The sequence below is a fragment of the Heloderma suspectum genome, chromosome 5 (assembly GCF_057233095.1).
Source record: "Heloderma suspectum isolate Gila_16-S chromosome 5, 16-S_ref, whole genome shotgun sequence".
NCBI classification, from domain to species: domain Eukaryota; kingdom Metazoa; phylum Chordata; class Lepidosauria; order Squamata; family Helodermatidae; genus Heloderma; species Heloderma suspectum.
In genome coordinates this window covers 146,741,541-146,768,097 of record NC_139462.1, presented here as the reverse complement: position 1 = coordinate 146,768,097, position 26,557 = coordinate 146,741,541, and the positions used below count along the sequence as shown (strand labels likewise).

Genomic DNA, 26,557 nt, shown 5'->3' with positions numbered 1-26,557 from the left:
GGAGGTACATTGAAGTAACATTCCAGAAGTTGTTTCCAGTGTTTTCCATACTGTTTTGCAAGTTGACTCTCCTAGGAGCAGCAATGTTGAAAGAGTTGTTGTTGTTGGTTGTGTTTTACTTGGGTGACCTTGTTATTCTAACCCAGACCAATTCTTCTCTAAAATCCTTTCCTAAAATCCAATGCCTTGTATCCTCATTCTTCTTTACTCTTGCTGTGGTCTTTTTGGGTCTATCAAGTATTAGGTAGTTATTACATAATTAATTCCTCTTCACCTCACTCCATCCCATTCTTGCCTACTTGTATTTGATTTAAGTTCAGTGTTAAATAGTGGAAGGTCTAAGTGTCTCTGAGTAATAGCTTAGTATCTGTCTGACTCTCATCCCCAGACTCCAGGGATGACTCCCCTGTAGCCTCCCCTGCTCCACCACAGCCATGGAGGAGTGTAAGGCATAATCTCTTTAAGGATTACAGACAGCTCTTCCAAGACAAGTGCGGGAATGGGGGGGGATCCACTTGAAGGTAGGGATGTCAGACAAATCCGCAATGGAATCAAATGAGTTTGGATTTCTATGAATCCGACCCATGGATTTCACAGCGGACTGACTTTTTCCGAGTCACACAAATTCCACAAACTTGTGGGCCATTTTTTTTTTTTTTTACTTTCCAGAATGTTATGCAAATTTAGTAATAGAGAAATATGTAAAATTTTAAAAAGCTGGCCAAAAATGCACATTTCCACCATTAGCTAAAGCATGAAAATCCACATTTCGGGGTATTTGAGCATTTTCACAAGTGTGAATTTGGGTAAATGCATATTTGTGCAAATTGGGGGAATTGGGGAAAATCTGATTCTGCCAATGAGCAGACGATGGAATGAAAGGCACCTGATAATCTGCAAAACACAGATGGAACTGATTTTACTAAAAGCTGAGTCTCTACCAGCCTTCTCAAGGCTTCAGATGAGTCCAGTCCTTCGCTGATATATCTTTATTTATTGTTTGTTTGTTTGTTATATTTTAAGTCATCCAATAACAAACATTCTCTGGTAAGATTATAAAAACCTAAAAGAATAGAATACAGTATGAAACACAACAAACCATACAGGTAGCAGAGCGCACTGGGATCTATCTAGGGTCCTGATTTCTGCTCACCAGAGCCTGGTATGCCTACATCAAGTGACTTATCTTGACCTGACTTGTCATACCTTGATTCCCCTCAGTCTGATTTACCTTGAGTAGAGATATGAAGGTCCAGGGGGAAAAAAACAGAAAAAAACACTTTTTTTCCAATTTGTTTCCAAGGACTGTTTTTGTTTTTTCCCAAAACAAAAATGGAAAAATGGAACAGCTTTTGATTATGAAATATTTTCTTTCAGAATTTAAGACAAGGTGTTTATATATTGTTAGCAAGCCTCTTCTCCCCCCCACCCCCAATGATTTCTAAGAACTATGTACTAAGAAGACTTTTATCAAAAGATTAGAGATGCAAAATGTTAGGAAATAATGAAGCCATGGGGGAAAATGTTTTTTTTAATCCTCTCTGTAAGATTTCTAGCATAGTTATTTTTCATTTCTTATTAAAACTATTGTTCTACTGTATATTTTACTGATAAACATTTTGAGATGCTCCAAGTCATGCTCAGTTTCCCAACATATGAATAGAGTCACCATGTTAAAATATGGAAGAAAATGTACATTCTTGACAGTTTGGATTTTGTTCTACAGAGTCCTGTGTTTCTGGACTTGTCTTCCTCTCTCCCTCCAGTTCTTCCTGCTACTTCTGGCTTCCAGGAGATTCAGATGTTTCAGGAACTACTTGCTGAAGTTCCTTCTGGTCAGGCATAAACTAGGAAACAAAAATATGTTATGTATAACTTGGTTTGCTTGTAAAATCAGTCATGTTGCTGAGGTTCCTTCTGGTCAGGCATAAACTAGGAAACAAAAATATGTTATGTATAACTTGGTTTGCTCATAAAATCAATCATGTTTGGTATATTAATTTTATAGTTTACTCAGATAATAATTACAAATTTACCAAGTTCATTTTTTAAAGTTTCAAATATGATAATTTTATGAGCAAACCAAGTTATACATAATATACTTTAGAAATATAAAGGCTGCTTTGTATTCCTAAAGCGGTCTTCCTCAACCTAGTGCCCTCCAGATATTTTGGACTACAATGCCCAGCATTTCTGGCTGGTAGCCATTCTGCTTGAGGCAGATAACAGCCAAAGTCCAAAGTATCTGGAGATCACCAGGTTGGGGAAGGCTGTCCTAAAGCACAAAGTGACTTTAGATCTGTAAAGAGTGCTAAAAAAAAAAAAAAAAAAAGTATTCCTTATTTTTCACTTCCCCCCCTCCCCAATTTTGTTTTTTTTCTGGGGGGGGGGAATAGAAAAAAAAACCATTTTTTCCGATGGCTTCACATTTCTGGAAACTTTACTTCTGTAACCTTGACCGGATTCTTTTAACTAAACCTGATTACTGTAACTTGACCTACTCTGACCTGCTTTGTTGTAATCTGACTAACTTGTACCAGACTTAATTGAGTGGATCTGATTTATTTCAACCCAAATCTGCTCAACAAAATGTGCCCCTTCCCTTGTGGGCCCTTGAAGAAATGTGATAGGAGGAGAGGCAAGAACAGCTGGCAACAGTTCTCCCTCCAAACAATCAGCTGTAAAGGTGCCTAGCACAAAACCCATGCACCTATCCATCTGAAATTTGGCAGGCTTCATTCCCTCATAGGGGTTATTATGCCTTCAGCTTTCATCGAATGCTGTCTAACAACAACAAAAAGTGCTAGTTGTCTCTTTTCCCATTATAGTCAATAGGGAGACATCTAATTTTTAAGAAAAACAAAACAGGGCTCCACCTCAAATCTGAAGTGAACTGCCCAGAGAGCTTCGGCTATTTATTTATTTTGTATTATTTATTTATTTCATTTCTATACCACCCAATAGCTGAAGCTCTCTGGACAGTTCACAAACATTACAACCACAAAGTGCAGCATAAAATAATATAAAATAAGAAAGCTTAAAACCACAAATAACAGTACAACCAGAATAAAACCAAGCAGCAATGCAGAGATTTAAAATACAGATTTAAAACACCAAAGCTAAAGATTAAGAAGCTAACATGCTAAAATACTGAGAGAATAAAAACATATTCACCTGGCAACAGAAGGAATACAATGTAGGTGCAAGGCGAACCTCTCTAGGGAGGGTTGGGGTGCCACAGCAGAAAAGGCCCTCTTCCTGGTAGTCACCCACCTCACTTCCTTTGGCAGAGGCTCATGGAGAAGGACCACTGAGGATGATCTTAGGGTCTGGGCAGGCACATATTGGATAAGGTGATCCTTCAGATAACTTGGCCCCAAGCTGTTAAGGGCTTTCAGTGTTATGCTGGGGCAGTATAGAAATATAATAAATGAAATGAAATGAATGCAGTGAAACAGTCTTGTCCAAAGTGAAGACTCCCCCCCCCCCACCAAAGTACTGAAGTGGGTTCCAAAGCATTTTTGTTCCTGTGTATATTGCTACTGCCTACTCAATTCTGGCTACTTACAGCTGTGAGCTCACCTACATTGTCACATGTTCCCAGCAGCGGCCATATGGGAGTTTCAGATGTATGAACTAGGTCTTCTCTAAGGCCTTTCTCAACCCAGCAGGAAACACTTTCTCACACACACACTTGGTTTTGCTGCCACCAGGACCTTTGGGCTCAGGTCCAACCCTTCTTACTCTGTCCTTGAGCTATGAGGTCACACCCTTTATTTCCTTAACTCTTACACAGCCAAGAGCAGAAGGCATAGGATTTTCTAAACAAAGACAACTTTATTACAGTATTAAGTTGTTGAACAGTAAATAAGTAACTTTCAACAGCTATATATAATCTCTCATACACAATACTTTAGTTCACACTCTCAGTCAATCACCTCACAATTACCACAGACCTCTCTCCCTTTCTCAGTCCTAAAATCCTATCTCAGATCATATCCCTATCTCTGTCTGTCTCACTTAAGCACAACACTCTGTTTATATAGCACACACACACTTTACCCCCTCACTCGCTCAGCCAATCACACATATGCAAATCCACCATTCTTCCTGTCACTCATCTCCCTCTCACACCAGAAATGCTCACCCTAAACACTGAGATATAACAGAATACATTCCTATAGTCACAGGCTCATTATTTATATAGTGTGATGTCAGAAGGCCACCCTTCTGTGTGGTTGCACTGCAAATACCATTATAATCAATTAGACTTGGAACTGGAGCAAATGTTATGGTTACTGCAGAGATGCCATCAAAACAGCCTCCCTGAGGAAATATTCTCTGTCTTGACCAGGGGTACCCACTGATGGACCTTGTGAGTCTCTCTACCTATCCCAGTGGTCTCTAGAGACATGAAATAAATGGAGAGGCATGGGGACTCACCTTGTGATGGTCCTATCCAGAGTTGGCCCAAGTTGTTTTGTTGCCCAAGACAAAACAACAACAACACCAAATGCTTCCCCCACCTCCATGATAGTAAAATGTAGTAATAAACTAAAGGATTGACAATATGCTGTCCTTTAACACCACTCCTCAATCTGCTATCTGAGGTGAGCTGTCTCATTCTGCCTAATGGTAGCACCAGCCCTGGATTATAATCCATGTGGTAAGTACTTCTACTCATTATGGCTAGGGCAGGGATGATCCACCACAGAGAAACCACGTGGGGTGGCATCCCTGTTACAACTGTAATGTGTGATCTTACATACTTACTAGGTAATAAGCCTGACTGATCACAAGGGTTGATCAGCCTTACTCATACTTAGAGTACACCCATTGAAATCAATGGAGCTTAAGTTAGTTAACAAGTGAACATGCATAAGATTGTGCTGGTATGCATTACTGGGAGTAGGACAGCAACTTCAGTCATCTCCTGTAAATTTTGGATTGACTGTTCAGCAATGTACATGTAATAATACCATAGCATGCCGTTGACTGAACCAGCACTTCAGTGATGCTAATAATCCTCTTCCACCATGCTTCTGAATCCCTTCATTTCCTCCCTTTGGTATAGCTTTTGGCCATCTTGCTTTGCTGTTGTTTAAACTTCCTTTGCTGCTACACAGTAGTATCTCTCAAAGGGAGGAGACAGATAGGTCCTTTTGCAAGAAGGAAGCAAGAAGCCTAAACAGAACTGTGTCCAATTTGTCTTCTGTCTGAATGTAGAATAGGCTGTATCATCCAGGCTGCCAGGGGGAAGTTGAAAGACTGAAGTGCTGATAAGTTTATCATGCATTCTCATCTCTTTGAGAGCTAAATGAAAACATAAAGTTCCTGGCATTGGATGGGTACATTTTGATAGTATGTTACTGTTGGCAATATGAGATTTAGACATTCACAAAACTGTCAGTATCATTTTCTCTTAAACAAAACCAAACAAAAAGGAATGGGGTCTTTTTAAGGCAAGGATTTGGAGATGTTGCATTGCATATCACAATGCACTTAAACCTCTTTCAATGAAACTTTCACAGCAGAGTATTAAAAATTACCTGCCATTATCAAGTCTTTATCTACATGCTAGGTGATGACAAAACGTTATAAAAGACATATTACTTTGTCTGTTCTGAAGGCTACAATCAACGTTATAAAAATAATATAGGCATGAAAAGGAAGGAAACTACATCTAGCATTTATGTAGCATTTTTGCAATGTTCAAAGCACTTCATGTACCTTTACTCAAATCTTACAAAAACCCTGTCAAGCAGGTCAGTATTCCTACCTGCATTTTGCATATAGCAGAGCTGTGAAGTAGCGGCTTGGCTGAGACCACCAAGTCATTTCCTAACTGAGATGAGATTTGAACTGGGGACTTCCCATCTCCCAGCCCACACTCTTAGCCACAACACTACAACAGCTTTTAGAAAAATAGCCTTTCATTAATCTAACCTGGGAGGTATGAGACAAGCCTCACCACTGTCATGGATTCTTTGTATGGTCATAGATAAATCATTCTCTCTCAGCCTCAGTTCATTGTATGTACAAACATCTTAACTCTGTGCAAGTAAATTAGAGCTCCCAACCCCTAACCTTTACTTTTTGTACAAATAAATAATGTCTTAGGGAAAGAAACTGTCTGTCTTTTGATCTTCACAAATATGTTAACAATAATTAGCTCATTTAAAAGATAGTTCCTGAGATTAGATGACTGCAGATACATTAATCTTGTTGGCTTTCTTCTGGAACACCATGGGAAAAAGCTGGTGGTGGTCAGGTGCAAAAGCCAATCAAGGTGAGTTATTCTGAATCTGAACAACAGACAATTAAAAGAAAGATCTTGGGATGATGAGGAGAAGGAGTGTCACAGTTTTAAAACTCCCCAGCCAACTGTATGAGAGTTTAAATCCTTAATGCAGGAAATAGAGAGGCATGGGGACAATATTTCAAACAAATAAAAATTAAGACAAAGCAGTTGCATGCTCATTTAAATGATCTATGGATCATGTTACCAAAGTCCCAGTCCATTTCCCCATTTTACAGGTAGAGCAAAGTAAATCCTTCTACATTCCATTGGGGCCAAATTAGTGATCTGGGAATAACCAATGCTGATACACTGGTGGATCTGATCAGTCACAGGGAGCATAGTAAACAAATGCTTCAAAATTCTGAACTCAGAAACAGGCTGAACTTATTTCTGCTTCATAGCCATTTATGGTAAATCCTTCCATTGGATTGTAAATCCTGCTAAGCCCAGACTAGTGAAGTGGGACTGGCAACAAAATGTTGCAATGTGCAGTGTTCCTCTTCAGGATTCCAGCCAAACAGACACCCATGTTCTTTTCCAGGATACTTCCATTCCCCTTCCTCCCCACTGAACTCTCTGGGCATTACTTTGAAGTAAACATGGGTAGAATAAATCACTTTTTGTATCCTTGGCTACCTACCGTCAACTCAAACCATAGGGTCTTCTGTGGCTGGTAGACATTTAGACAGTCAGGTCACAGCCCCAGCCAGTGCTGCAGATAACATAAGAACATAGGAACAGCCATGCTGGATCAGACCAAGGTCCATCTAGTCCAGCATTCTGTTCACAGTTCACACAGAGACCAAGCAGCTGTCAACCAGGAAACCACAAGTAGGACACGAATGCAACAGCACCCTCCCGCCCATGTGCCCCAGCAACTGGTGTACATAAGCATGACAAGAACTTGTCCATCACTAGGGAACTTGAGATTGGAAGAAACTCCAGAACGTTCCATTGTCAAGAATAAGAACTCCCAAGGTTGGGATAAGTCCAGCTGCTTAGTGAAAGAAACAGCTCCAGGCATCAACCCCCTACCAGAGTCCACACTTGCATCAGATGTTAGCAATGGTTGCTTGTCTCACTCAGGATACAGGTTCTTACCTGTAAAACTCTCTTAGCCTGATTCCAGCATATTTTAATGCAAGGCTGGGGAACTTCCAACCTGTGGGCCAAATATGGCCCATGGGAGGTCCCCATCCAGGCCACCCAGCTTCTTCCCTAGGCCCCACCCGTGTCCCCCAGGCCAAAATCACTACATGTAGGCTTTAAAAAAAAAGAAGAAGCTTCCAATGGCTTTTTTAAAATCTCCCATTTCAAATGCTAATTGTCTGTCGGGTCATTTTCAGGTGGGTGGTTTCTGGGGAGGGAAAGGCTAAATCTCCCCTCCCCAATGTTGTGACCCACCTCAAAGAATTGCCTCTCCCATGCTGCAATCTGGCTTTTAAAAAGTACTGTGTGCTTTTATGGGTGTGCGAAAGAGAGTGTGTGTATGAGTGTATCAGTAAATCTGGGCAATTATGTCAGGGGCCATATGTCAGCAGTGGAATGACCCTACCCACTTTTGGATGTGCCCCCACCGACTACCAGCATGCTTGTCCAGAGCCAATTCAGCCCTGGGACTGTAAAAGATTCCCCACCCATGTCTTAGGCACTGGCCCTCCCTATATGAGCTCTCAATTATTTATTTATTTATTTATTTATTTATTTATTTTATTTCATTTCTATACCGCCCAATAGCCGAAGCTCTCTGGGCGGTTCACAAAAATTAAAACCAAAAAACACACAATAAAACAATTTAAAATATATAGAACATTAAAACCACAATATAACAATACAACCACAATAAAACTTAGCAGCAGTGCAGGAGTTTAAACTACAGACTTAAAACAGCAAAGCTAAAAATTTAGAAAGCTAAAATGCTAAAATGCCTGGGAAAATAAAAAGGTCTTCACCTGGTGCCGAAAGGAATACTATGTAGGTGCCAGGCGAACCTCACTAGGGAGCTCATTCCAGACCCGGGGTGCCACAGCAGAAAAAGCCCTCCTCCTAGTAGCCACCTGCCTCACTTCCTTTGGCAGGGGCTCACAGAGAAGGGCCGCTGACGGTGATCTTAAGGTCCAGGCAGGCACATATGGGAGGAGGCGATCCTTCAGGTAACCTGGCCCCAAGCTGTTAAGGGCTTTGAATGTTAACACCAGCACTTTGAATCGGGCCCGGAAATGGACTGGCAGCCAGTGCAGCTGGAAAAGTACTGGCATAATATGAGCTCGCAGACCAGTCCCTGTTAACAATCTTGCTGCCCTATTTTGGACCAGCTGAAGTTTCCGGACCGTTTTCAAAGGCAGCCCCACGTATAACGCATTGCGGTAATCCAGACGAGAAGTTATCAGAGCATGGATAACTGTAGCTAGGCTATCTCTGTCCAGATAAGGGCACAGTTGGTATACCAGCCTAAGCTGATAAAAGTGCTCCGTGCCACTGAGTTCACCTGTGCCTCAAGTGACAGTTCTGGATCCAAGAGCACCTCCAAACTACGAACCTGATCCTTTAGGGGGAGTGCAACCCCCTCCAGAACAGGTTGAATATCACCTAGCCGGGCAGACGAACCACCCACTAACAGTACCTCCATCTTGTCTGGATTGAGTTTCAGTTTATTGGCCCTCATCCAGTCCATTACCGTGCCCAGGCACTAATTCAGAACAGCCACTGCCTCACCTGGTTTTGATGAGAAAGAGAGGTAGAGCTGGGTGTCATCTGCATATTGATGGCACCTCAGCCCACACCTCCAGATAACTTCCCCCAGCGGTTTCATGTAGATGTTAAACAGCATGGGGGATAAAATAGAGCCCTGTGGAACCCCATGGCACAATTGCCATGGCACAGAGCAATAATCCCCCAGCACCACCTTCTGGAATCGGCCATCCAAGTAGGAGCGGAACCACTGTAGTGCAGTGCCTCCAGCTCCTAACCCAGACAACCTATCCAGAAGGATACCATGGTCGATGGTATCGAAAGCCGCTGAGAGGTCCAGGAGAATCAACAGGGTCGCAGTCCCCCTGTCCCTCTCCCGGCAGAGGTCATGCCACAGGACGACCAAGGCAGTTTCCGTTCCAAAACCAGGCCTGAAGCCCGATTGAAATGGATCTAGATAATCCGTTTCATTCAACAGTGCCTCAAGACAGACCCTCCTTCAGATCCCCACGTGTTAGGACTGTATCACTTCAGAACATAGATGGAGGATGATATAACTGAATGCTCCCCTGTATAAAAATATGAGATGTCAAGGTGAAACTTTCTTGACAGACTGACATGCTAGGTTATATACAGGAGTTGTTGGGGTTTTTTGTTTGTTTCCCTGGGGAAGTATTCAAACATGAAGTCCCTTAACTACCACCACCTGCAGTTTTTATTATGTGATCTGATATTTGTTTTAGACTGGTCTGAGATTTCTCTGTACACCCAATGGCTTCATAACACAACGCTGCCAGAAGGAGAATTCTGTTTCACAAATCCATGTATTTATTTTTAGGCTTATAAGTGCCAGATTGCTACCTAAACACTTTCAGTTAACATGTTCTGAATGTCATTTCACTCCTCCACCTTTATTGCAGCTGAATTTCACGAAAAGCGTAGCATTTAGACTAATACTGTTAGGTGTTAAGTGATGTTTGATGCCACTGGGGGCCAGCATGTGCACATCTTGCAATTTAAAGAAAAAAAGCTCAACACCCTACAATATTTTGCAAGGCATATGCTTCTTGTGCAGATTTCTCTAAGTTAAATTACCCCACTTAGCTTTAAATGTAGAAGCAAAGGATCAATCCCCAGCTGGTGGGGATGATTGTGGCATTTACAGACAGCACAGCTAAAAAGGAGAGAATACATTTCCTGAGCTCTTCATTCTGCTGTAGCCCTACCATATTTTTACCAAGATCTAATGCTCACTTTATATTTTCTATCAAGTTACAGAGAGCTATTGTAGTGCAGCAGTTAAGGCTCAGTTTAAATGTGAGGCCAGGCATGTGGGGTTTTAAAAAGGAATCTTACCTATAGGTTCTACTTAGGTGGCATCACATTTCAACCAGGCCTTAGACACCGTGCTACACAAACTCTCTGAAATTGAGTGCAATCATCCCTCAGTCAACAAGCGATCATCCTTGTTGAGTATCATCCCTCAGTCAATGAATGAAAACATGGTAGAGCTCCAGCAGAATGAATAGCTTGGAAAATATGCTTTCTTCTTCTCACTGGTGCTGTCCACACAGATGTTCCTTTTGTCAAAACCAAAGGATGCGCCTTTGTAAAATTCATCAGGTGCTTCCTCAGCAGTAAAACACTCTCAGTCAAATGCTCTTGTGATTAACCAGAAACAATGTAATTAACTTGAAGAAGCCTCTGGCAAAACCCAGGGCAAAACATAATCACTCATTCAATCAACAGCTCAGTGGTAGAGCACCCGCTTTACAGGCAGAAGGTCCCAGGTTCAATCCCTGATATCGCCAGGTAGGGTTGGAAAAACTCCTGCCTGAAGCCCTTGGAGAGCTGCTGGTGGTCAGTGTCAACAGTGCTGGACTAGATGGACCCATGGTCTGACTCAGTACAAGGCAGCTTCCTACGTTCCAACAGCAAACAAAACTGTCTCATTATTGCAGACGTATCCTTAAGCCTTGACCTTTCTGCCTGAAACCAATATGTGTATGTGGCTTCTAGGGGTGGACGAAAGTCCCTTACCTGTCCTCGAAGGTTGTTCGCGGTGGGGGGGAGGCGCTTCGCTGCTCCCCCCGCGAAGTTCAGGCCGGGGGGGAGGCTTCCCGCCTCGCCCAGCTGCGAACTCCAAAGTTAAAAAAAAAAAAAACACGCCCCCTGATAGGCTACGTGACGATTAACGTAGCCTATCACGGCTAGATTTGCAAAGTCAGCCATGATAGGCTACGTCAATCATCACGTAGCCTATCACGGGTGACTTAAAAAAAAAAAAAGCACGTACACTAATGGCGGCCCCCATAGGGAGCCGCCATTCGCGTTCCTTATTTGGTCGCTGTAGTCTACGTAAACCTTTACGTAGACTACAGCGACCAAATAAGGAACGGGAATGGCGGCTCCCTATGGGGGCCGCCATTATCCGTATGCGCTTTTTTTTTTTTTTTTTAAGTCACCCGTGATAGGCTACGTGACGATTGACGTAGCCTATCACGGCTGACTTTGCAAATGTAGCCGTGATAGGCTACGTTAATCGTCACGTAGCCTATCAGGGGGCGTTTGTTTGTTTTTTTCTTTTATTGGAATGGCGGCGGCGGCAGCCGGTCGAAAGACCGGCTGCCGCTCCCGCCCCGCACGAACACCCGCTGAACCTCCGGCCGGACCCGCCGCCGGGAGGGACATTCGGCGAAGGTAAGTCCCGTCCCGGGGGGGGGGTGCAGGGTGCGGGGGGGTGCGGAGGATTTCTCCCCAAAACTTGTTCGGGGGGCCGAACACGTTGGCGCTCGGCCCCCTGAAGTTTCGGGGAGAAATTCTCCGCCATCCCTAGTGGCTTCTGGTAATTTGGTCCACTGTGGGGCTCAAACTAGATCCTTCTGCCCTGACCCTGAACCGCTGTAGTTGCTGGTTAGCACAGAGAACTATAAGCAATTCTAGCATGTACATTCACAGAAGAGCCCATAATCCCGCTCTGGAAAGTCAGGTGACACCAGAGAGCCAATCTAGTGCCACTAGCCAATACAAAGACCACCAGAACTCTCTGCCTTCCCTCAATCTGGGCAGCTTGTTGCTGAGGGAGGCCACCAGATTACCCACTTTCCGACTGATTTCTGCCTGCCTGATTTCTGTTTGTTTCCTGCTTGCTGCAAAAGATGCTTGTCTGCATTTAGTTAGTGATGCTGGAATGAAAGCGGAGCTATTTATTATGCAACTTGTATGACAAGCAGCTTCGTTCTGCTTGTGTGGAACAATGAGCGCCCCCTCCAAAAGCTTTCCCTATAGGCATGGAAGATTGTAGAGATTGAAGCATCTGCTTCCCCTTGCCATTCCTGCACTTTTGAGATGGAGGGAGCCATTATCTGTGCCAACTTCAGGAAAATCACCTCAATTTGTGGGAAGGAATTGTTGGCTGGCTGAGTTTTCTCCTCCTGTTGCAGCTAATCCGCCCTTGCAGCTGGGAGGGGGATGTGCAGGGCACTTTTGTTTACTAACTAGGAAAAATTATGTTTCTGAAATTTTATTCTGCTACTTCAGAAAAGTTTGGAGAAACAAATATTTTAGGAGGATACCATAATCTACTCTCAAAGCATTTTATATAAGGAAAGGTTAGGAATTGAGAATATTGTTGCCTCACACAGTTCTGTTTCTTGAGCGGAAACCATTTACTTTTCTCATTTTGGTTCTAAATGCATGTTGCTTTGCTGTACTTCCCTTCTTTGTGGCATTATGTTCCCCTGTTTTGTACCTTAGGCTCATCATGAGAATCTTTATCCATTTATGCCTCAGATTCCCTTTTTTTTTAAAAAAAAACAGCCACTGAAACTAAACTATGACACAATGAATCCAGCTGTTAATTCATTATAAGTTACACCTGAGCAGAAATTCAATGTTCAGTGTTAGATGAAAGAAAATCCGTCCATGAAGGGCATTAACTTCTTTAGGTTCTTGCTTGTCCTTGCCATGGCGATGACAAGGACAAGCAGAGCATAATGGCAACCTTGAAGCTTGAGTGCAAAACTCAGTGTGATTGTCACTCAGACTGCGTTTGGGCGTCACTTTAAACCATGATAGCTTAAAAGCTACTCATGGTAGTTTATAAATCACTGTGCCCATCACAGGATCAGGCAGATAAGCTACAGGGTAGCTTTTTGTTTTCTCCTCACCCCTTCCTCCCCCTCAGTCCTCCAGCCCACATATCAGGGAACCTGATGGCAGACCTGACTTGTCTGCCACTAAGTCACCCTTTGGGTCACATTTTTTAAATTTCTGCAGCTCTGTTTTGCATAAAACAGGGCTTGGGTAAAAAAAGAAAAATCCAGGTTGGATCCCCCCCCCCCATTTTTGCAAGGAGAACTTTGAAAATGCAATGTAAGTGAATGGAGCAATGAACTCCGTTGGCTTGTGTTATATTTTCAAAGTTCTCCTCATGAAAATCAGCAGTGGGGACTCCATGGGTCCTTGGGGCAACAGGGTGTGTGTGGTCGGGTGGCATGCCCTCATGTTTGGGAGCCGCTCTGTGTGCCCCCCAACCTCGGCAGGATGAAGCACCCCACTGGGAACGGGGTCTTTCAAACTGGGGTGGACTTACGATCACCTCTGCCTTTCTTCACCCTGCTTTGACAGACCAAGTTTCCTGATTTTTCTTTATTTACCCAAGCCCTGTTTTGTGCAAAACATGGCTGGGGAAATAAAATAAAAAAAAACATGGAACCCGATCATGATCACAACCAGGCAGGAAGGGGGCATGGGCAGCAACTTGGGCACGATGACAAGTGGTGATCGCTCCCCGCTGGGCAAGATAAGCAAGGGTTTCTGCCACTCTTGCCAAGCGGCTTGCTGGATGCCCTTTAACCACAGTGGAGCACCAGATGACACAATAACCCACGGTGTGTTAAATAACCCTTACTGCAGACCGTGGATTATCAGAGTGGCTTATTTCAGCAAAATAAGCCATCATGAATTTAAAAATGTTCAACAGATGACATGATAACCCATGATGGGTTAATTAAGCCACTGTGGCTTATTTAACCCATCATGGGTTATCGTGTCGTCCGAACCTAGTCTTAGTAACATTTTCAGCTGTCAAAACATATGGAGCACAATCCACCAGTGGACCTCTTTCACACATACTAAAATGAAAGGGAGCTGTTTAAGAACATATTTGTGTGTCTGAAGTGAAATTGCTGATGTGCTCATCTGAATGTTATAATTGATTACAGTGTTTGCTAATGGTTTGGCTGGAGACTATGATCGTGGTATGAATAGCAATACAGTACACATATCAGAATACATTTCATTGCAAGTAGAACAGTAAGTTAAAAAAATAACCAGGAAGGATCATACAAGACATTAATATATCAGATTAATCAAATATTATTCACCTCCATTTATGAAATTCATTCATATCAATTCGTGACAAGAAAAGCTGGGTAAATGTAACAAATCAACTCTTATCCCCACTGCAGGAAATTGTGTTGTTCTGAAGTTGTTGACTGCCTAATCTTGGGATTCTTGTTGATTCCAAAGGTGTAAATTTCATGCATTATAGATTTTAGGTATTCGTTTTCAATCTCTTGTTACAGATCTTGCTTGTTAAAGCCATGGATCAAGTTAACGTCAGATTGGATTAAAGAGGAATGTACGTCTTCCAAACTCATGGGATTGTTGTACCTCCTCAGCTACTCTTTGGTGTGATTTGAAGAATTAAAATAATAACAGGGAAATTGACAAGGCTGAGTGAACAGACATAATATGTCTGTGTTCTACAATTCCTCAGATCAGTTGCTATCTCCTGACAGGGGAAAATCTCAGTGCACCACTGGTCTGTCCAAATGAATCATTCAGAAACTGGAATAGTGAAAACTAGATTTTTCTCAAGCTTTCTAAAACTGGCCAAAGAAAAAGTCCTTTCAAGTGAAGAATAAATGAATCCTTATGGTTTAGTGCACATATGTATAATTAAGGCGAACATTCTACTCAAAAATGTTTAAGTCACCAAGCATTTGATGACAATTGTATAGCCTGGATTTGCATGTGATATATACAACAAAACATATGAATTAAAAGGCCCTCTCTTTCCATCTGTTGCATGGCACACATCCAAAATGGAATACGTGAGCAACATAGGCACAGAGTCAAAAAGCAGATACTGCTTTCACAATTCAGTGTTTCAGGACTCATTACAACATCCCTTCAGGATAGCTCTTGAGATTTTGCTACTTGAATTTTGAAAGATTTGGCTGAAACTAGGCACAGAACATTCTAAATATTTTTAACTGTGGCTCCAGTAAAATTGGTATCCAAATAGTAAAGTCATTGATTAACTCTGTTTTGATTAACATCTTTGTAAACTGCCCAGAGAGCTTTGCTATTGCTTATGGGGTAGTATAGAAATGTTAATAATAATAATAATAATAATAATAATAATAATAATAATAATAATAGTTTTTGCAGGTATTCTTAAGCATTTGATCAGTCACTGAAATAGTAAAGCTAACTTAAGATTTCATTAAGAGAAATTAACATTCAATTACTTTCAAGTAAATATTCAATAGTGGAACCAATTTGTGGATCTTCAGCAAGCCTCAGAGAGTTCTGTTGTTCTTATGTGATAATTTTAGTTGTAGGGAATGCTAAGAACATAAGAAGAGCCATGCTGAATCAGACCAAGGGACAGGGTCCATCTAGTCCAGCATTCTGTTCACACAGTAGCCAACCTGCTGTCGACCAGGAACCCACAAGCAGGGCATGAGTGCAACAGCACCCTCCGCCCATGTTCCCCAGCAACTGGTGTACATAGGGTCACTGCCTCTGGTACTGGCAGTAGCACATAGCCATCAAGACTAGTAGCCATTGATATCCTTTTCCTCCAGGAATTTGTCTAACCCCCTTTTAAAGCCATCTGAGTCGGTGGTCATCACTACACCCTGTGGTAGCAAATTCCATAGTTTAACTATGCACTGGGTGAAGAAATACTTCCTTTTATCTGTCCTGAATCTCCCACCAATCAGCTTCACAGGATGACTCCAGGTTCTAGTATTTTGAGAGAGAGAAAAATGTCTCCCTATCCACATTCTCCACACTATGCATAATTTTGAAGACCTTGATCATGTCTCCCTTACCCTCCTTTTTTCCAAGCTAAACAATCCCAGCTGTTGTAACCTTCTCTCATAGGGGAGATGCTCCAGCCCTTGATCATTTTAGTTGCCCTTTTCTGCACTTCTTCCAGCTCTGCAATATCTTTTTTTAGGTGTGGTGAACAGAACTGTACACAGCGTGCTCTGTCTGATGGTGTCTGCTATGTTGAAATAAATATTAAAAGACGTCACTTGATGCAAAACTAATGTGCAGTTGTGGTAAACTGGGCGCTGCAAGCAATGACAGATTGGCTGTGTTAAGCAGCAGATCTTACGATCAGATTACAAAAGGAAGATCCTGTCATAAATGTATATGAATGCAAACCATCTTATAACTGCTAGTACAAATGGTGGGCAGTACCAGTGTGAAGAAAACAAAGAGTGGTTAGTGTACCTCCTCCAGATGTTTTGGATTACAACTCCCACAATTATTTAATGCATTTCTCAGCCACTTTGCAAGACTGCATTCTTCCCAAAGTGTTTCACAAAATCAGACATACAATTCAATATCAATATAAGAAGTTCATAAAATCATAAAACAGTTTTAAACAAATTAAAGAGTGAACTAGTTCGTGCAAGCCAAATCCAAAATTCACACTGCAAAAGCAGCAGATATAATAAGAAGTGGCATATAGAATTTTTAAAAACATTTCATTTAAAAGAAAAAGAAAAGAAATATGCTTTTAAAACCCTCTTAAAAAAAACAACCGATGGAGCCAGCCATATATCTCTTGGGATGGAATTCCTTAGGGCAGAGGCTAGCATTGTGAAGACCCCGTTTCTAGTAGGGATGTCAGAGAATTCCACGATAGATCTCGGTGAAAGAAAGGGATGCAAAATGACAGCAGCTACAACAGCCGCCATTTGCGTCCCTGCAGGGCTGCCCAGCGGCCGGATGTCTGGCTGCAGGTGGCCGGAGCTGGCTGGTGGCTCTGTGGCTTGGCCGCGGAGTGGAGCCAGCTGGCCAGGATTCCAGGGGGAGGCACGGAGCGCCTCCCCCCCATCGAGGATTCCAGGGGGAGGGACGGAGTTCCTCCCCCCCCCCAGCGGAACCCGGCGGAGCCAGGTAAGCGGGGTTTCGTACACCCCTAGTTTCTAGCGCTCACCAACCTTATAGTTCTTAATGGTGAGCCAGTGAGCAGGGCCTCCAATGATGTTACACATGGGCAGGTTCAAAAGGCTTTAGGGAGAATTTCATATAAGCTGGATCCAAATCATTTGAGGCTTTAACGTTCAGAACCCTCACTTAATTGGGCCCAGAAACACACTGGCAGCCACTGCAACTGGTACAGAATTTGTGTAATATCATCCATCCACCTAGGTCCAACAAGGATTCAAACAGCTGCATTCTGCACCAGCTGATATTTCTGAGTCATCTTTAAAGGCCACTGCACATAGAGTCCATTACAGTAGTCCAGTCTGGATGTAACTACTGCATGCATAACTGAGGCTAGGCCCATGTTCCCTATTAGGGTTGCAGCTGATGTACCAACCAAAGTTGGTAAAAAGCAGTCCTGGCTGCTGCTGCCACCACCTATGCTTCCCTAGACACCACTGAATCCAGAAGCATACATCAAGCTATGAACCTGGTCCTTCAAGGGGAATGCAGCCCTGACCAAGATGAGCAAATTTCCACATACACCTCCACCCCCAAGTAGTTCCATCTTGTCTGGAATGAGCTTCAGCTTGTTCACCCTCATCCTGCCTCAAACCACTTCTAAGCACCTGTTCAGGAGTTATACAACCTCCCTGTGGTTAGCAGATGAAAAACAAAGGTAGAGCTGTGTATCATCCACAAATTGGTGGCACTGTAGCCCAGACCTCCAGATGACTTCTCCAGCAGTTTCATGTAAATATTAATTAACATGGGGACAAAATGGAACTTTGTAGTATCCCACAGGCCAAAGGCCACACAGAACAGCAGAAGTCTCCCAGCACCATCTTCTGAAACCTACTTTCCAGATAGGATGAGAACCATGGTAACACCATGCCTCCTAAACCCAACCCAGCCAGGTGTGATCCAGAAGTTTATCATGGCCAATAGTACTGGACGCCACTGAGAGGTCCAGGAGAACAAACAGGGTTTCACTCTCCCTGTCTGTTCCCCAGCATAAGTCATCCACCAGGGAAACTAAGGCTGTCTTGGTCTCAAAGTCGGACCTAAACCTGGTTTGGAATGGATCCAAAATTCAATGTTTTCCAAGACTACCTGGTTTTGAGAAAACACCACCCACTCTGCAACCTGGCTCAAGAATGGAAGATTGGACACACGGTGGTAATGATCAAATTTTTTTTAATCTATTTTGACTTTTTCAGTAGGGGCCTGACCACCACCTCCTTTAGGGCAGTAGGTACAATTCTTTCCTTCAAAGAAGCATTTATGATTTCTGAGGTTCAAATGCCCACCCTTGCCAGACTTTAATTGCCAGGATGGGCAAGAATTTAGGATACAAAAGTTAGGCCTCAATCTTCCAAGAAGCTTGTCCATAACTTCAGGTTGCATAAGCTGGAAAGTATCCATAACAACAAGACCAGATGGTGTCCTAGCTACATCCATCTGTCAATAAAAATAATCCCTGACCATTGGCCATGCTGGCTGGGGCTGATGGGAATTGTAGTCCCAAACATCTGGACTACAACCCTGTCCTAGGAAATGTATTATGAAAACATGCTATAGCCCAATACATTTTGGGTTAAAAGTTTTCTTCACGGACAACTGTGGAAGCATCCACGTGTACAAAGATTCAGTAATGGGGAATATTAAACAATCACATAAAATATTCTATTGTAGGAATATAAGAGTTATCAGTTATTACAGATTGAATTGATTACACATTTTTATAAAACTTTTTCTTTTTTCCCTTTTTTAAAACTATAAAATGATGAGATCAGCAAAATTGGCTATCTATTTTTTCCTACCTCATTTCTAAAATTATGTTAATATAACAGGTAGCTGTGGCCAGTGTCAGTGTCACCATAAAAGGTATTTAAATCATATAGACCACACTCTGTTCATTTGTTTCTTCATAATAAACTGTTCCCCAGGGTTGGTTGTGGTCATTCCCTCCCTTGTGCCCTCCACTTAGTTCCCCTGACAACCGTCAGTACAAAATGTGGAATATTTCTAGCTCATTTCATGACTGGCAAACGCTGCATTGTGCTTCCCATCAAACCTGCTGTTTGCATGGTTTGGGCCCCCATAGCTACCATCATAACATCTCTGTTTATAAGCTGTCTTTGCAAAAGATCAAATTTACCCATTGGCCTCCTCCTGTGGCTCCCAGCTGCCCTGCATGCTGCTGCCAAATGCTCTACTGGCCAGCCATCACAACTGGCTCCAAGTGAACCCTGCCAACGGACACTTGATAGTTGGTGAAGGAAGGGTTGTTGATTGCTCCCATGCACATTTAGTGGCACTTCTGATGCAATGAAAACTGCCTGAGTGCAGCTGTTGGACATATTTAGGCAAACTTCAAGGACACTGCTATGTCTTGTGCAGTTTTTACAATGCTGACTCACATTGTGCTTGAGCATCACATGTATGTTGTTGCTACAGTAGGTTTCATCATGTTCCTCTTTCAAAAAGCACAGACATCTCTCTAGTAGCACAATGCAGATCTGAATCATAATTTTTGCACTGTATGTACAATTGGCAGTTGTGCATCACCCTGCATAGCTAGCCATCAGATATTTTTGTATGTACCTAATGATGATTAGTGCTGTGCCAAAAATTTTGATTCCTCCAGTTTTGGCATTTTGTGGGGGTGGGGGGCAAAATGAAAACTGTGGCAAAAGAGTCTGGAAGAGGTGAGAATTTCAGAGAATTTTCTCCTTGGGGAGGGGGACATACCTTTTTAAGTGTAGGCATTCTTTCTTTTTTCTTCTTTTTAAAAACGCTGCACTTGAAGGAGCCCAGGACTCTTCTCCAGCCAGGAGTTCTTCCTGAATGCCTGTTGGAGAGGGTGAGGTCACATGGCCTCCTGAAAGTTCAGAAAGAAGTGCCAGCTGGAGAAGAGTCCTGGGATCCTGCAAATGCAGGGGGTGTGTTTTTAAAAAAATTAAAAAAGAAAGAAGACCCCTCAAGAATCACTTACACTTGAAGAGGTATATGGAAACCCTGTCTCCCTCCCCAAGGAGACCCAAGGAGAAAATTCTCTGAAACTCTACCCCTCCCTGTGAAAGAAGCAGAAAACATGCCTCTTTCACAGGGAGAGAAAAAGTTCCCAAAAGTAGGGGGCAGGATTTAACACAGCACTAATGAGGATTCCGTTATTTAAAAAAAAGAAAAAAATTGCCGGTATAAGACCAAAGTTAAGGCTATCTCATAAGAACAAAAGAGGAGCCATGCTGGATAAGGTCCTCTAGTATAGCATTTTGTTCACACATTGGCCAATGAGCCCACAAGTAGGACACGAGTGCAATAATGCCCTCCCACTTGTGTTTCCCAGCAACTGGTATACAGATGCATACTGCCTGTGATACTTGAGGAAGCATACAGCCAGTATTCCCATTCTCTATCTCATATTGGCTCAAGCTCCATTAAGCCAGGAAATTGCAAGCTAAGGCTGATGCCTGCACAGATGTGCCCCATGATCAGTCATGATGTTGTTCAATCTCACAACTTGTGCTTGCTTACAACTTATCCTCCATGCACCCACACTTTGCCTTGGTCTTTCAGGCCCAAATCAAGATGGGGAGGATGGAGTGCCTGGGGTCAACAAAGACGCCCTACATTGTCCTGGTCCTGTATTGACTTATGAAGCATCTGAGGCCCTGATCTCTCTACTTCCACCTCCTATGCATTCCATCCCCTCCCCTTTCATGCCCCCTGAGAGATCATATTCCATAACCAAAGGAATAGGTTTTGAACATAGAATCCACTGGGTAGGTCCCTCTGCAAACGCTGGTGTACTGGCAGCATTCTAGCTTCAGAATGAAACTGAGCATGCACTGCCAGGAATTACTGCCATAGATTTTAATGGAGCAGGAAACCTTAATACATGATGAACTGCTGCTCAGAACTTCTCCAAAACAATGATTACCTCCCTCGACAAGCCTGAATAAAGTACATCAGTAGTTTTCACTAAAATTTGAATGAAATATATGTGCTTGTTTAAAAATTGGAGTAAAGAGGGTAAATATGTCCATTTTCAGCATTTTTTCGCCTTCTATACCTGTGGCAATTTTTTATTGGATTAGTATGGAATTTGGCACATTTGCAGACCTCATTGCATGCTTCATGGATGCCAAGTTTCAAGCTAGTACAGTAACTTAAGTTATTAGCACAACACACATCAATTCGGTAGGGATGTCAGAGAATTTCGCCACAAATCTCGGGGAGGCCGAATGCCAGCACATTCAGCCCCCTGAAATTGGTGATGAAATGGTCTGCCCCCCCGCCCCCCCCGGGACGGGACTTACCTTGTGCGAATGTCCCTGCCGGCGGTGGCTCCGGTGGCGGTTCGGCGGCAGTTCAGTGGTGGCGGCTGCGGCAGCCAGTCTTCCGACCGGCTGCCGCCACCACCATTTCCAGTAAAAAAAAAAAACGTGATAGGCTACGTAAACATTTACATAGCCTATCATGGCTAGATTTTAAAAAAATACCATGATAGGCTACATAAATGTTTAGGTAGCCTATCACGGCTTAGTGGGGGGGGGGAACCGCGCGTACGCAAATGGCAGCGCCCATGGGCACCGCCATTTGTGTTCCTTATTTTGGCACGTGTAGTCTACGTAAACATTTACATAGACTATGGCAAAAATAAGGGGAACGCTATTTTTGCCATAGTCTACGTAAATGTTTATGTAGACTACACGTGCCAAAATAAGGAACACAAATGGCAGTGCCCATGGGCGCCGCCATTTGCGTATGCGCGGTTTGGTTTTGTTTTTTCACTCAGCCGTGATAGGCTACATAAACATTTACGTAGCCTATCACGGCTGACTGCAGGGACACAAACAGCCATTTGCGTTCCGGCCAGCAAGGATTCGCGGTGGGAGGGACGGAGCACCTCCCCCCCAGCCAGAATTTCGGGGGGAGGGACGGGGCGCCTCCCTCCCAGCCAGAATTTCAGGGGGGAGGGACGGGGCGCCTCCCCCCCAGCCAGAATTTCGGGGGGAGGGACGGAGCGCCTCCCCCTCACTGCGAATCAAGTTTCGTGAAAGGTAAGGGACATTCGTACATCCCTACAATTCGGAGAGTTACAGTGGTGGAACTTTTTTTTTTTTTTTTGCAATTCGCCTTAACTAAAAGGGGCATTCCCTTACTCCTTCCATAATCTCAAATCTGTTTCCTGATTAATCATCCACAACCGAGGCAATGCTGTTTTCACAGTGAGAGTAGAAAGTCATGAATATTCAAAGCAATTCTGCAGTAGCAGTTATCTATTGGTTCAGCAATCAAAATAAATGTTCCTTTTTGAATAAGCCATTTCTTGGCTTCAGTACCAGAGCAACTTTTTGTGTTCCTTCTTTTTGAAGCATACCCAATAAGTTAAAAGAGGATGAGCTTATCTGCAGCTAATCCTGAGTAGGACTAAGACATGAGAAAGTGGGGCTGCACAAGCAAAACTGAGGACAAAAGTAATGGAAAGCCCCACGCAGTGCTCACCTTTAATGTAGGAATCAACAAAACAATCAAGAAAAATACCCCAGGTCCAGTCTGCTCATCTTCAGAATGCAGTGATAAATTTAGTGATGGATTATGTGGAATACTTCCATTTGTCAATCCTAAATCTACTGCCAACCAATTTTACTGACTGATTCTGAGTTCTAATATTATGAGTAGATGCCTGACTGTCTTTGCCTTCCCCTAATGACTGGATCACATCTCAGTTTCTGGCAGGATGAACTGAAGAGAGCCATCTGGGTTTAGAACAAATGAGGCTCAAATCTATAACTTTCAGGGATGTATGTCCTCCTAACACTTTGATCTGTCTTCTCTATCCCACAGATTATAGCATGTGGGTGTTCTTTTTCTTCTTTGTAGATGGTGCATGATAGAATATTGTTTTTAAACACAGAGCATGAAAAGAAAAAAAATGGAACATTCATGTTAGCTTGTCTCTCAGTAGACACTGTTTAGTTTTTGGAAATAGAACTATTTGCAGGCAGCTCTCACCAAAATAATTGGGTTCACTGCTAATGTAGCCTGTGAGTTCACCCTGTGTGGTCCTGCTCTCTGCCAGAATGCAAAATAATGACCTTGGCAAATTGTCTCCATTAACATGTGTAATATGTGATATGCATCATCAAGTGCCAACACACCCACACAGCCAAGTTGGTGTCTTGGGCTGGCAATCTCAGGGCATAAAATTGAGATTCTGACTGTGATTGTAGTAAATGCAATTGCTATGCCAGTGCCATGCTGAATCCAATGGGGCCGTGTAAGTGCACTGAGGATCATAATGTCTGTTTCCAGTCAGCAAATTATCAGAGCATTGCTTGGCTTGCATGATATCAAAGCCATTCACCCTCTGTTCAACTTGGCTAAAAAAAAAAAAAATTTAAACCCAAATGGTGAGAAAGTTAAACAGGTAGGTTATTCTGATTAAATAGCTCACCATGGTTAGCTGAATTTCATAAACTAACGAATGAGCTCACAATAAAGTAATCCGTTACTTCATATACACTATTTACTTTACTCTGTTACTTTCAATCACATATGGGCAACCCATAGCCCTTGGGTACTCTCTGGCCCTGTTTTTCCACTGCTATTAGCAATGATCAGGGTCACTGGGGGAGGGGCAATGTTATGTGTGTGTGTGAGAGAGAGACAGAGACAGAGAATGAGTGTGTGTGTGTGTGTGTGTGTGTGAAAGAAAGAAAGAAAGACACAGAGGGAGAGAATGAGTGTGTGTGTGTGTGTGTGTGTGTATGAGAGAGAATGAGTGTGTGTATGAGAGAGAGAGAGAGAGAGAGAGAGAGAGAATGTGTGTATGAGAGAGACAGAGACAGAGACAGAGACACAGAGAGAAATGCGTGTGTGAGAGAGACAGACAGACAGACAGAGTGTGTGTGTGGGGGGGGAGACAGACAGATCACCACCAGCCTCACCCGGTGGGTTCACTAGGGGCTAATGTGAAAAGGTTGCCCACCCCTGTTTTAAATAATCTCTGAGAAGCTTGCACAAATCTTGAAACAGAAGTAATTTGGTAGCAGAGCAGTACAGAACATTCTCCAGGTCTGATTTGCAAGATGAAAGAGCCATTTCAGAGGAACAGAAAAATTTGCTGGGGAAAAAAATACCTGGAATCTTTGCTGGATCCTGTCTGCTTCCATTGTGTGAACATAAAAGAAATAAAATCCCACATAGCTCCATGGTTTCTCCTGGCTACTTCTGCTTCAGCAGCATTTATTCATTAAATGCTGCTTCCTCCTGCTTCATGAAATAGTCACATGACCACAGCCAATCTCATCCAGTCATGGCTCACAAAGTGAGCTGGATGACCTCACAGTCACAATGCAATAATTGATCTTTGACTAGGCAATGACATTACTGAAGGTAATAAAGAAAAAAAAATGCAAGGCACGTCAATGATCATTGAAAAGAGGGGCCTTTTTCAGCATTGCTAAAAACATTAATGAAAACATGAGTAGTTTTGACTCACTTCTGTTTGATAGTTGTTTGTGTGTGTTTACTATCTTTCAACACAGAATATAATCTTAGCCTCATTTTGCTTTCATCCCATAGTCAGCTTGCTGAGATGCATGTAGCAGCTGGCCCAAGCTGATAGGATCATAGTACAGGGATTTAGCATGTCTGGAGTTCTTCCTTTCAAGCAATTTCTGGACCATTTTAGTCACAGTTTGACTATCCTGGCATACAGGCAATATTTCTCAACACTAAAGACATTCAACAGCTCAAGTCACTGCAGCCACTTTTGATGCTATATGATGTTGCTTCAAAACATGCATCCTGTAATGGCATTTTACAACCCAGGAAGGAAATTAGTTCAGTTGAATGCATTTTTATTTAGGTATGAATTTATGATATAAATGTCTTTAGCTATAAAATGAAGGTAGGAAATGAGAGTGGGGGGAGAACATTCTAGGTCAAAATCTTACTTTTTGACTGATTTTACTGCTCTAGGCCAGGGGTGGGGAAAAGGTAGATCTCCAGATGCTTGGGGATTGAACTCCGAAAAGCCCCTGCCAGCATACCCAATGGTCATGCATGCTGGGAAACTGAGTTCCCCACTTGCCAGGAGCTGCCACTGTGGGCATGCATGGGTGTGGTGGAGGGAAAGGGAGGGAGCTGGCAGGAGCTTGCGCAGCAGCGGCGGTGCCTCCCTGCAGCCCAATAGCACCGAGCCAGTCGAAAGGCTGATTGCCTCAGCTGTGGTGGGGCCGTGAGGAGACAAACTGAATGGGAGCAGTGGCAGGCAGTTCCCTCTCTCATCTACCTGGAGCACAAAAGAGCGGGGCCTTGTGGGTCAGCTGGCGCCATTGTCATTGCCAACTTTCCACCCACCCAGACCTGGTAATAGTAGATCTTGGGGTGGACCAAAGTCAGTCACCAGTTAATGGGGTGGGAAGGAATTTCACCTGCCTTCTAATTGGCAAGGAAGCAGGGGCAGGGTTTTTGCCTTCCTCATTGCAAGATTAGTCTGTGTGTAAATAAGTGGAACTTATTTGTGTGCGAATATTGTGCTTATTTAGCTTTCCCAGCTCCAAAGTGTGCATGTTTAAATATGCACATTTTTTTAACTTCCTGTTTTATGTAGCAATCAAAGGCACGAAAATGGTGGGTGCTCACCAAATGGGTTCACAGTGAGCCCGGGGAACTTGCCGAGCTTGTGGGCGGCCTGAGCGTGGGTCCAAGGGGGGTTCAAGCAGGGGCACCGCTTCGATGAGCGCCCAGGGAACCGAGCTAGAGTGAGTTCTTACATCCCTAGATCTGGGAGGGTGGGACACCAAGACTAAGGGTGTACGAAACCCGCTTACCTGGCTCCACCGGCTTCTGCTGCGGGGGGAGGCGCTCTGTCCCTCCCCCCAAAATCCTCGCGGGAGGGAGGCGCTCTGCGCCTCCCCCCGGAATCCTGGCTGGCTAGCTCCGCTCCACGGGGATTCCGCAGAGCCGCCGACCAGTTCCGCCAGCAGCCAGACATCAGGCCGCTGGCTAGCAGGGACGCAAATGGCGGCGGCCATAGCCGCCGCCGTTTGCGTCCCTGTATTCAGCCGTGATAGACTACGTAAAGATTTACATAGCCTATCACGTCTGGCTTTAAAAAAAAAAAATGCGTACGCAAATGGCAGTGGCTACGGCCGCCGCCATTTGCGTTCCTTATTTTTGGCCATCTTAGTCTACGTAAATATTTACGTAAACTAAGACGGCGAAAATAAGAGGGAACACAAATAGCGTAGCGGATGCTATTTGCATTCCCCCTTATTTTCGCCGTCTTAGTCTACGTAAATATTTATG

At 43.4% G+C, this 26,557-nt stretch overlaps 1 protein-coding gene and 1 long non-coding RNA gene across 2 annotated transcripts in view; one reads left to right on the top strand and one right to left on the bottom strand.

Moving 5' to 3' along the window:
• The window catches only part of CNTNAP2 (contactin associated protein 2), a 2,014,778-nt gene that overhangs the window by 1,271,714 nt on the left and 716,507 nt on the right, over positions 1-26,557 (top strand). The gene's annotated exons all lie outside the window — the stretch shown is intronic.
• On the bottom strand, positions 977-24,537 carry LOC146344624 (uncharacterized). Its single transcript, XR_014792268.1, has 3 exons — positions 24,382-24,537; positions 3,175-3,405; positions 977-1,847 (listed from the first exon to the last, which is right to left on the bottom strand). It is a non-coding gene; the product is annotated as an uncharacterized LOC146344624 (long non-coding RNA).